At 39.8% G+C, this 12,931-nt stretch overlaps 1 long non-coding RNA gene across 1 annotated transcript; it reads right to left on the reverse strand.

Moving 5' to 3' along the window:
- Positions 1-8,613: 8,613 nt before the first annotated feature.
- On the reverse strand, positions 8,614-10,501 carry LOC148771151 (uncharacterized). The gene is made up of 2 exons (XR_016031040.1): positions 10,304-10,501; positions 8,614-8,849 (listed from the first exon to the last, which is right to left on the reverse strand). It is a non-coding gene; the product is annotated as an uncharacterized LOC148771151 (long non-coding RNA).
- Between the last annotated feature and the right edge of the window lie 2,430 nt (positions 10,502-12,931).

Genomic DNA, 12,931 nt, shown 5'->3' on the forward strand with positions numbered 1-12,931 from the left:
ATGATTGGTTTGGTTAAAAGTTTCCAATTCCTGTATATATGTGTACGTATACCATGTAGGCTTGGTCTTCCGTTAGAGAATTTCATGATAAGTGTGAATTCAAATTGTTGGGAAGTTAAATCCATCTCTAATGGAGATAAAATAGCAACGGGTTCATTCTCAACGAACATCGGGGCTTGAGGAAGCATAACTATTTTTGGAGGATTAAACCACGCACGCGTATGGATTGGAGTGCTTGGGGCTAATGAGTATCCATGAGTCGATTGCTTTGGCCCAAGAATTAGCAGCGGACATTGATAGGAAAGTGGAAGGAGTCATTTTAAATTTGACATGACTAAAGCGTACGACAGACCTGAGTGGAGGATTTTACAAAAACTGCTCCGAGCTTTGGGTTTTTCTGAATCAGTATCCGACTTGGTTTACCGATCTATATCTAATATTTGGTAATCTATTCAAATTAATTGGGGTACATATGGGCACTTTAAATCGTCTAGATGGGTTTGTTAGAGTAGGTGACTAACAAGCCAACATATGGCTGTGGTCTTTCGTATTTATTATGGTAATAAACAACCCTTTTTCGTATTAATGATAAAACACCTTGGCATTCTATATCTTTGTCCCTTTGTCACAAGCATAGATATAGTCTTTACAGTTATTACAAGTACTAGTAATTGATCGTTAGGATCGTGAGATATTTACTTAAGTATTATAACTGTTAAACGTGTTCCTAGTCGAAGGGTTACGCCACCAATGAGGATATCGGCATTTCCCATTAAGAGACTAGCACTTAGTGTATGTGTACTGCATCTCATCAGTAAACGGTATTGTGATATCGGGATGCGTAAGTGGGTGCTCGTAAGTTGACGAGTTCACTGAACTCCCTCACCCTAGAAATCTCTAAGGGGTTCCCAATAATCGAGTAAATATATCTGTGGTATAGTTGTACACCATTAGTCCTTATGACCCAGACATCACCGTGACTTCACTAGAGGACCAGCTGTATCGTGACCTGTCCCTGAGTTCCACCGAGGACCACCCCAAGGGCCAGTGTTCGTGCAGTCCGAAATCTAGTGGGAGGTCTGTGCATTGTAGTCGGGGATTCGATCGCTAGAATAGTCTTGGATGTCCTGTGTGTTCTTATAGTTTGTAATCTCTCTAACTCTCTGGCCAGAGCTGACTAAGTGATGATTAGAGAATTCGATTCTCTAAGTCATGCACGTAACGATTACAACACTTAGAACGATCGCACAGTCATTGAACTACTATGGAGGTCTCGATGAACCAATGCCTCTAGTTCAATCGGGACATATGAATCGAAGGTATCGTACTGTACGCTAACTATATCAAAAGGTTCTTGCAGGCATCACTTCATTTGTATATAGAGAATCATGATGCGTAGTTGCTAGACGCCAATCTTGATTCGTTGGGTGATTAAGATGAAACGAGCTTCATCTTAATCGTAACTCTAAGGGACGAGTTTTGACCACAAAGGGTTGTGGGCCCACGGCTAGCTTACACCTGAACCATCGAGGGTCACACTGCTCGTGCACATGAGATCTTTGAATAAACGGTCAGAGATAAAATGGTTTATCTTTGCATGATTGGAAGTCAATATGATTGGGTCCAACATTTGTAATTTGGAATTATGAATGAGAATAAGAAAAAGAAAAGAATAGGCGAACATCTTAGTGGACTTTCTAAATCGGGAAGTTTCCAAATTTAGAAAGTGCACTGAATTAGGGTTTCCACTTTTGGAAAGTTAGAAATCGAGAGTTGGCACTCGTAATGACGAGGACATTATAATGATTCTGAAAATGTAACCGTTACAATTTTCCGATCATTGAATTGAGAGAAACGAGCGAATAAAAGACTAACGAACTTAAGCTGTTGGGCCCGATCCAACTTAAGCCCGTTAGGGCTTTTATGCAAGACACTATAAATACTTGATTTATAGGTCTTGCACACAAAAACACAACACAAAAAACAAAAACCTAACCCTAGCCGCTCCCTCTCTCTCTCGGCCATTTTCTCCCGCGGCCACCACCGCCGTCGCCGCCCCCAACTCGCCGGAATCGGCCATCCCTTGGCCGATCCCTTTTGGTAATTCTTTCTCCTTTCTATTCTTCCGTTATTCTAACTACTTCGTGTCTAGTGCCACGTTTTAGTAGATTGAAGTATACGAGGTGAAATCCGAGAGGAGGAAGATCGAAGAATCGAAGAATCGAGGAGCAGCCACCGAGCCGACGACGCACGCGCATCCACGCGCCGCACGAAGACAGCGCGTGAACCACACACGCCGCCGTAGCTCGGATCATCGCCGCTGCTGCATCACCGTTGCTGCCCCGGATTGCACGGATTGGTTTCCGTGGCAATCTAGCTTTGCTTAGTGCGCCTACCTCACGCTTCAAGAGGTAAAGTTTCGAATCCATTGTCGTTCGATTCGTTTTCGTTTAAATTAATATATGCATGTTCGTTTTAATAAGAAGCTTGTATGATTTTATGTGTCTACATGAAAATGTTTTTATTATTGCGAGCATGATTAATTGATTTAAATGCGAGCATGCTAATTGATTTAATTTTGATTAAGTAATTAAGCATGTATGTTGTTTTTAATTTTGCTGGAAGCGCAAAGGTACGCAATTAGTTGCTTTCAATTATCGGGCATGTGTTTATGTGTTTTAAATTTGTTTAAATCGCATAATTTTTTTTGTTTTCCGCTGCGTATACGTGTCGGATTCCCAACACTCTCTCCCCAAACCCTTGCTTGGCAAGCCTTCACCTTATAGCTCTACTGATATCAACCCCAACAAAACTTAATTCCTCCCAACCCTAGTATATTCTTCTGCTAGCCATAACCAAAATTAGACCACAAGGAAAGTGGTGGGCCCTGGAAAGAACATGGTGCTAGACCACATGGCACAAAACCATTGGGTTCCTAATGCAAACTCCAATTCTATAGTTATGGGAATATAAACTTCGAAAGAATCTATTAAACCCTACCATACCAAATTATCAATCATAGGGCAAAAGGAATTAAAGACTGATGAGATAGTCTCTGTAATTTCCCACAGCTCGAAAAAAGAAATATCCCAAGTTAATCCCTTATCTCGCAAAAAATCTTCTTATTCCTAAAGACAACCCTAATGTTTATGGGCCTTAGGTTAACTGGACATTACCATTCGTCTGGGCCTCTCTAACTAATTTTAGTTTTGGTCTAAATGATATAGAAAACAAAAGTTGGAGTCAAATACCAATCCAGATAAGAAAAAAACGTGATTCTCTTGTAAATGAGGAATTATCTAGCTCTTCTTTCATATCAAAGAAACAACAGAAACGTGCAAAAATTCCTATTCCTGACCTTCACAACAAATCTTTTACAGAAAACCCTACGGAGAACCATATCACCACTACTGAAAACCAAACTTTAAACCTCTCTCCCACCTCTCCGAGTCTCCCATGGTCTCCTAACTCTGACATGTGTTTCACAATCTCACCTGGCACAAAATTGTCTTTAAATAAAAATATTTACACAATCGAAAGAACTGAGAATGGTACTCCTTACCTCCACAAAAATAAGGCAATCAAGGCTAAAGAATTGCAGAAGAAACTTGAAGGGAAAGCTCATGAATCTGGAGAGGGACTCATTGTCAGTGGGAGATCTGAGAAGAGAGACTTCAGGGACAAGAAACCGAAGAACAGATCTAAGTTGGCGCAGGGCAAGAGGACTCCGGTAGAGAGGGGTCAGTTGGAGTGTTATAGGTGCAAAAAGCCTGGTCACTTCAAAAAGGATTGCCCGGAGAAGAAAGCACAGGATCAAAGACACAATGGTGAAGCTGGTATTATAGCTGAGGAATTTGAATCCTATGATGTCCTTGTTGTCACTGGAGGTGATGTAACAGAGGATTGGATATTGGATTCAGGGTGTTCTTTTCACATGACATCAAATAAGGACTGGTTTGAAACTCTCGAGGTGAATGAGAGGGGTACAGTCTTATTGGGGAATAATGATGTTTGCAATGTGAAAGGGGTTGGTTCGGTAAGAATCAAGATGTTTGATGGAATTGAGAGGATCCTACCGGAAGTGAGATATGTTCCTCAGGTCAAGAGGAACTTGATATCTCTTGGAGTCTTAGACAAGAGTGGCCACACGTTCAGTGGGGACAATGGCATTCTGGAAGTGTCTAAGGAGTATGTGGTTGTTATGAAGGCATTCAGAAACAATGGGATTTACCATATGTCAGGTCAGACGGTTATTGGTAAGAAGTTCTGGGGAAACGCTGTGGCAACAACAGCAAGTCTCAACAACAGAAGTCCCACCACAACAAGTGAATTCAAAACTCCAAATGATAAATGGTATGGTAAGCCTGCTAATTTCATTGATTTGAAGGTCTTTGGTAGTTTAGCCTATGCCCATAAAGGTGATAAACTAGAACCAAGAGCCCTCAAATGTGCCTTCATTAGTTATCCAACCGGGGTTAAGGGGTTTAAGTTATGGTGTCGGGAATCTGGTCAAGGGAAGTGTGTTCTGAGTAGGGATGTAGTCTTTGATGAATCGAAGATGGCAAAGATGATTGGATATCAGTCTACTCAAGGAACTTCAAGTGATGGTACTCAGATTGAGGTGGAGTTTCCGCAAGAGACCACAATTGAGCAAGCTGTGACCACAGATGCTCAGGAAGAATCTGATCACAACGAAAGTTCTGAATCAGAGGAGGATCTGAGGGATTACCATTTGACCAGAGGTAGACTCAAGGGGCTAATTAAACCACCTATAAGGTTTGGATAAGCTAATATCATTTCATTTGCACTCAATGTTATTTTTGAGATAAAAGGTGAGCTAGCCACTTACCAGGAAGCAAATGGGAAGGAAAGGCGGAATTGGATTGAAGCTATGGGGAAAGAGATAGCTTCAGTGAAGAAGAATGGGACTTGTGTCTTGGTAAAGAGACCAAGTGGGAAGAAGCCGGTGAGTTGTCGATGGCTCTTCAAGAAAGAGGGAATCCCCGGGGAGAAGCCTAGGTACAAGGCTAGATCGGTTATTAGGGGATTCTCACAGGTGAAAGGGATAGATTTCAATGAAATTTTTTCACCGGTGGTTAAACATTGCTCAATCAGAATCATGTTGGCACTAGTAGCTCGGTATGACCTTGTGTTGGAACAGGTGAATGTTACAACAGCTGTCTCACATGGTGTGTATGTGAGGAAAACAGAAGGAACGGTTAGAGCTTACTTGTTGCTGTATGAGGATGACATGCTCATTGCAAGCAAGTCCAAGGAGGAGATAGATGATATCAAGGAGAAGCTGAAATCTGAGTTTGACATGGAAGATTTGGGGTCTGCCAAGATGATCTTGGGAATGCAGATGGTGAGGAACAGACGGTGTGGTCACTTGTTCCTGTCCCAACAGTCTTATGTTGTGAAGCTCTTGTTGAGATACAACATGCATCAGTCCAAGGCAGTGTCTACTCCTATGGGGAAGCATTTCAGACTCTCAAAGTCCCAAGCACCTGCAACTAATGAAGAGCATAGGTACATGTCAAAGGTGTCTTATGCTAATGCGGTTGGGAGCTTGATGTATTGCATTGTGTGCAGTCGGCCGGATTTGGCACACGCTGCAGGTGTGATCAGCAGGTTTATGGCTGATCCAGGGCAGGCACACTGGGAAGCACTCAAGTGGACTTTGAGATACATGAAGGGATCTGCTGAGATTGGATTTCTATTCAAGCGGAATGATGGAATAGAAGGTGATGCGGGGAAGTGTTTTGTGAACTCAGATTATGCTGGTAGTGTTGACACAAGGAAATCCTTAACAGGATATGTGTCCACTCTCTTTGGGACTGCAGTGAGGTGGAAGTCAGGCCTCCAATCAGTGGTAGCTTTGTCTAGGACAGAAGTTGAATACATGGCGGTGACTGAGGTAGTCGAAGAAGCTGTGTGGATGATTGGGATGGTTCAGGAGTTGAGGATTGAGCAGGAGAATGTGAATGTGTACTGTGACAACCAAAGTACAATTCATGTGTTAAGGCATCAAGTGTTGAAACACATTGATGTGAAGGTGGAGAAGGTGCATACAGCGGAGAATGCTGCGGATATGCTAACAAAGTCTTTACCGGTTTCAAAGTTCAATCACTGTATGGACTTGGTGAGCTGTTGTAGGCAGTGCTAGCTTGGTTATAAGCTAGGTGGGGCAGTGCTAGCTTGGTAAGAAGCTAGGAGGTTCTAGCTTGGTAAGAAGCTAGGTGGTGCTATCTTGGTAATAAGCTAGGAGGTGCTAGCTTGGTAAGAAGCTAGGTGGATCTAGCTTGGTAAGAAGCTAGGGTGCAGAGGGAGAGGGAAGAGAAGCCTACGTGGAGTATGAGTCAAGGTGGAGAATTGTTATTCTGTGACTCATATCCACGTGTACATGCCAAGTGGATACTTTATCTGGTGCATCAGTTAAAGTAAAGTCAAAGGATGAGCTGGAAAGTGTAAGGAGCTGTTACACTAGAAGACAGAACCCGTGAGGACCACTCTGGCAGTGGTGGACACCTGTCGAGCTCACAGTGATTTGCTTGGGGACCAAGTTGCTTTTTGCTAGGGTTTGCTGCATATATAAAGCACTTGGTGGAGAGGCTTGGAGGCTAAGGCCAAATCAAGGGGATAAGGCTTGAGGGGCTGGAAAGAGAGGAAACTCTCAAGAACAAAAGAAGAAGCTAGAGGGAAAGCAAGAAGGAAATCTTCACAGGGTTTGTGAGATTTGGGGTTGGGAAACAAGAGAGAAACAGTGAGGTATACACAGGGGAGTGTCAATACAGCTTAGGTGAAATAGCTGTTGAGAGCTTGAGTGTTATCACTATCTTGTAATCTGTAACCTTCTTGATCTAGTGGATTTTGTTCTCTCTGCACAGTGGATGTAGGCCTGTGGTAATACAGGTCGAACCACTTTAAATATTGTGTTCTTTACTGTTCTATTGCTTTCAGTTTTAGATCTGTGGTACTGTAGTTGTGTTATCTGCAACGGTGTTTTACAGTCGGTTGAGTCAACACAGTGGTATCTGTGTGTTCTTTCTTGGTTTTGATTTTCATATTTGTGTGACTTGTTATTGCTTGTGGGCCTGAATCCACAACATGCACATTATTGGGATTTTGTTTTTCGTATCAAGTACCATAAACCTCCATGGGCCAAGTTTATATGGCAACCATACATTCAATACACGGCGTCAGCCTTCATGTGGAGGCTGTTAAATGCAACCCTTCCTACAGACGAGATGCTTCAAGCTAGGGGAGTATATCTAACTTCTCAATGTGTTTGTTGTCGTCAGCGTGTTGTGGAGAACATCACTCACCTTTTCCTTAAATCGGAGATTGCAACTAATGTGCGTGTGGAATTTCTTAGCTAATATGTGGATATTTCAAGGTCTTACATGTTGGTCGTACACATGTTCAACTCTTGGACGAGCTCTTTTCGGCAGAATACTCAACATGGCATGGTGGCTTTAGGGATCCTCGTTTACAGTTGCTCGAAAATTTGGAAGGCCAGATATAAATAAATCTATGCTGAGAAGTCTTGGGAATCGGACACGTGTACACAGCGGAAAACAAAAAAATTATATGAAAAATACAATTTTATTCATATAAACACATGCCCCACAATTAAGCAATTAATTACGTACCTTAACGCTTCCAGCGAAATTTAAAAAAAGAAAAAGTATATTAATTCGATAATTAAAAACATATAGCATGCACGCAACAAATCGTAATATTCATACAAATATTTTCACGAAAAACGATCAAGTAAAACATACAAAATCAATTTCATGAAAAACATATAACGTGCAATTTAATCTAATTAAATTAAACCTTGTATCTAACGGGTCCGAAAGATTACCTCTTGAAGCGTGAGGTGAACTATCGGATTGAAGCAAACTGCCACGAAAACCAATCCGTGCAGTCGGGAGGAGCAGCGGCGACGGACGCGCTGATCAGCGGCGGCGCGTGCGGCAGTGATTCGGCGGTTGCTTCTGCATTTCGACTCATTTGTCTTCCTCCTCTCGGATTTCACCTCGTATACTGAGTTCTACTAAATATGTGGCACTAGACACGCAGAAGTTAGAATAGACGGAAGAAAAAGACAAAAGGAAAGAAGCTACCAAAGGCGATCGGCGCGTGTGGACGATTCCGGCGACAAGCGGCGGCGGTGGTGACGGGCGTGAGTGGTGAGTGGCCGTGGACTTGAGATTGAGCGGCTAGGGTTTTCAATTGTGTGTTTGTTTTTTTGCAAGACCTATAAATCTTATAGCACCCCCTGTATTATAGGTGATAAATCGAACCGGTTTATCGAAATTAATTGATTTAGCGGAAGCAACTTATAGGATCACTTTTAAAATACGAAAAATCCACACTGGCGATTTCAAAACCATATTTGAAACATTTAGAATCCTAGAAATTTTCGCAACACTTCTTTGAAAAGCTTTAGTCGATTTAGTTCTCCCTTTTTTTTTCTTTTTTTTTTTTTTTTGAGAAGGAGTTTATTCGAGTGCTACACTATCGTAAAACGTAGGTTCGAAATAAAAATCAGAGTTTATAAATATTTTGGCGACGAACGATAAAAGCACGGTATAAACGAACTATTCATAAATATAAACGGATCAATATATTATAAGGTTCAAAATAGGATCCGTTACCGATTAAAGTCCCATACTTTAAAGACGAGTACGATAGTAAACAAAAACGAAAGTTACTTTATATTACATCACCAAAATAGTACTTAGCCACACTTATAGAACCCTCGTTCGAACTTCCAAAAACTCCGGGCAAGACTTCGATCCACTACTAGGTCCATTCCGGGGGAGGGTTACCACTAGCACTACCTGCAATTAGAAAATATCTATATGAGCTATTAAGCTCAGTAAGAAATTCGAGGAATTACCGAGGGTTGAAAATAGGTTATACATATACATAGTATATATAACATTCCGGTCACCTTCACCGAGTCATAGAAACATCAAACAAGAATCGAGTCACAAAAACACTAAAACATATAAGTCACAAATATGCTCATGAATGCAATCCGTGTAAAAAATAAATTTTCCATTTATCAGATCCGTGAAAGATTAATTTCTATATTCGGATAATAAACCGTTTCGAGCCCGTCTATGGATCCAACATCACTCATATCACTCGTATCACTCCTCTCAACCCTAGTTGGATACCGGCCCACCGTATCCGATTCGTTTATTACCCAAATATTCCATTAATCTTTCAATTTTGTCAAAAGCAAATGCATGTCATGGAATGACTACAAATTATGTAAAAGTCATTTAAACTTCACAAATATCAATCAAGTGAGTAACAACCCCAATCAAATAAAATTATCAACTACTTAATTACACAATTAACCAACACATATATCATCACCACACACACACACACTGCCCACAAACACACACGTACACACACATCACACATATGCATATTTATGCCATGCAACCATAAACATGCATAATAAATAGCACAATCATGCCTTTAAAGTAAAGACACTTTTATTCCTCATTTAATTAGTTTCTCACCACTTTTACTCATTGATTTCACCTCAATAAATTCCAGCAGCCTCATAAATATGTTTCTGCCACAAATCCATGTTCATAATCCCATGTCTTATAATTTAAATCACACAATTCCAAGACATAGCACTTAAAGCACAAGAACTTCATAATTAGCACCTAAACCTTTAAAATTCGAAATAATAGTAAAAGATTTTTAAAAATTCTCAAATTTAATCCTAAGACTTCTAATTATATAAATTTCGAGATTCTGAAATTATTTTACAGATTTATAAATTTTCGAATTTTTTATAATAAAAATAGCTAAATATCTCATTTCTTTACCAAAAATGATTTTGCTTTCAAATTTTCAAAAAATAGTTAAAAACCCTTAAATAAAATTATTTATTACCCTAGATCTACTTGAAATAACTGTTAAAAACTTGTTCAAAGCTGGAAGTTTCGGAAAATTGCAGTTTAGCCCTTAAACATTTTAGATTTGTACATGCAAGCCACTAGAAATGAAAATCTCTATTTTTCTTGTAAAAATCTTTGAAATTTCGAAATCTTAAAATATTTAGTCAAGAAATGATAGTACTTACAGATTTTAAGCATAGATTAAACATGCAAGAAGAGGAGATTAAAGATTAACACAAAATTTTCATTTTTCCCCCAAAATCCCTAACTTTCAAAATACTTAGAAGTCTTTTAGTTAATCTTGAAAAATCTTTTAAAATAATATGATATCTTCTAATTGCAGCAAGAAACTCGAAATTTCTTACCTAAATCACCAAAAGGAAAATGAAGAACAAGCAAAATAGAGAGACTTCAAGGGTTGATGCCAAACTCGAGCCAAGCCACTTTTATGGTGAAAGATATAGTGTGTGCTTCCAAAATGGATGTGTTGTTTTCTCCGGTGAATGGACAAGTAGTTTTTATGGTGTTCTTTGCATACTCTAGAGCCATGGTTAAATAGATGATTTTCATATAAATACGTAAATCATATATAAGGAAAAAATAGAGACACTCTTTGTAAGGAAAAAATAGAAGAGTGTCTCTTCAAATCTCTTGAGTGTGGATTAAGAGAAATGATTAGAAAATGCCAAGTGTTAAGTCATGCAATATTTACTAATTTTATTTATTTATTTTAAACACACCCTTTACTCACACACACACTTCATCCGATGCATCACGTATGTATGTGTGCATGTACACATAGTAGGCATAGAAAATGCAAATTTATTTAATTAAGAAATTAAATACGTAAATCATATATATTTCACGTAATCACAAAATCACATATTTATTAAACACATAATAAAGCAACCAATTAAATATAGCACGTCCAAGTATCTAGACATTTATGCAAGTTATCAATTTAATTCACGTAAAAATTTTCGAGGAAAATCTAAGTTCGTAGTTTGGGGTTTTGAAAGTATGGGGTATTACAAATCTTGTATTTATAGTGTCTTGTATAAAAGCCCTAACGGGCTTAAGTTGGACCGGGCCCAAGATCTTAAGTTCGTTAGTCTTTATTCGGTCGTTTCTCACAACTCAATGATTGAAAATTATAACGATTATATTTTCTGAATCATTGAAATGTCCTCGTCATTACGAGTGCCAATTCTCGATTTCGAATTTCTAAAAGTGGAAACCCTAATTCAGTGGACCTTCTAAATTTGGAAACTTCCCGATTTAGAAAGTTCACTAAGATGTTCGCCTAGTTCTTTTCCTTTTCTTATTCTCATTCATAATTCCAAATTACGAATGTTGGACTCAATCATATTGACTTCCAATTATGCGAAGATTAAACATTTTTATCTTTGACCGTTTATTCAAAGAACTCGAGTGCACGAGCAGTGTGACCCTCGACGGTTCATATGTAAGCTAGCCGTGGGTCCACAACTCTTTGTGGTTTAAACTCGTCCCTAGAGTTATGATGAAGATGAAGCTCGTTTCAACTTAATCACCCAAAGAATCAAGATTGGCGTTTAGCAACTATGCGTCATGATCCCCCAGATACAAAGGAAGTGCCTGCAAGAACCTTTTGATATAGTTAATGTACAGTACGATACCTTCGATTCATATGTCCAGATTGAACTAGAGGCATTGGTTCATCAAGACCTCCTTAGTAGTTCAATAACTGTGCGATCGTTCTAAGTGTTGCAATCAGTACGTGCATGGCTTAGAGAATCGAATTCCCTAATCATCACTTAGTCAGCTTTGGCCGGAGACTTAAAGATTACAAACTATGAGAACACACAGGAAATCCAAGACTGTTCTAGCAATCGAATCGCCGACTACAATACAGACCTCCCACTAGATTTCAGACTGCACGAACACTGGCCCTTGGGGTGGTCCTCGGTGGAACTCAGGGACATGTCACGATACAGCTGGTCCTCTAGTGAAGTCACGGTGATGTTTAGGTCCTAAGGACTAATGGTGTATAACTATACCATAGAGATCTCAAATCGATTATTGAGAACCACTTAGAGATATCTAGGGTGAGGGAGTTCGGTGAACTCGTCCACTTACGAGCACCCACTTATGCATGCCGATATCAAAATACCGTTTACTGATGAGACGCAGTACACATACACTAAGTGCTAGTCTCTTAATGGGAAAGGCCGATATCCTCATTGGTGGCGTAACCCTTCGACTAGGAACACATTTAACAGTTGTAATAATCCAGTAAATATCTCACAATCCTAAAAGATCAATTACAAGCTTGTAATAACTGTAAGGACTATATCTATGTTTGAACAAGGGACAAAGATATAGAATGCCAAGGTGTTTTATCATTAATTTGAAAAAGGATAATTTATTACAAGAATAAATTGAAAGACCACAACCACAAGTTGGCTTGTTGGTCACCTACTCTAACAATATCCCACTTGACCTAAAGCCAACTACCCATAAATCGTAATCCCATCGGCTCTCGATGTTTCTCATGGACCGACCTTGGTAAAGGCTTCGTGAAGGGTCTGCAACGTTCTCTTTCGAGGTGACTCGTTCTATTTTGACTTCACATCTACCAATGATCTCTCGGATCACATGATACTTACTTAGAATATGCTTGGACTTCTGATGAGATCTCGGCTCCTTAGCTTGCGCCATGGCTCCGGTGTTATCACAGTACAACGGTACTGGATCATTAGCATTAAGAATGACACCCAACTCTTGGATGAATTTCCTTATCCAAGTCCCTTCTTTTGAAGCTTCAGACACTACAATATATTCAGCTTCGGTAGTGGAATCAGCCATCATGCTTTGCTTGGAACTCTTCCAACACACGGCACCACCATTAAGCGTGAATATAAATCCCGAGTTCAACTTTGAGTCATCCACATCCGATTGAAAACTAGAGTCGGTAAAGCCCTCTAATTTCAACTCGCCACCCCCATAGAACA

The sequence above is a fragment of the Erythranthe guttata genome, chromosome 4, assembly GCF_056151865.1.
Source record: "Erythranthe guttata isolate IM_541 chromosome 4, IM_541, whole genome shotgun sequence".
NCBI classification, from domain to species: Eukaryota; Viridiplantae; Streptophyta; class Magnoliopsida; order Lamiales; family Phrymaceae; genus Erythranthe; species Erythranthe guttata.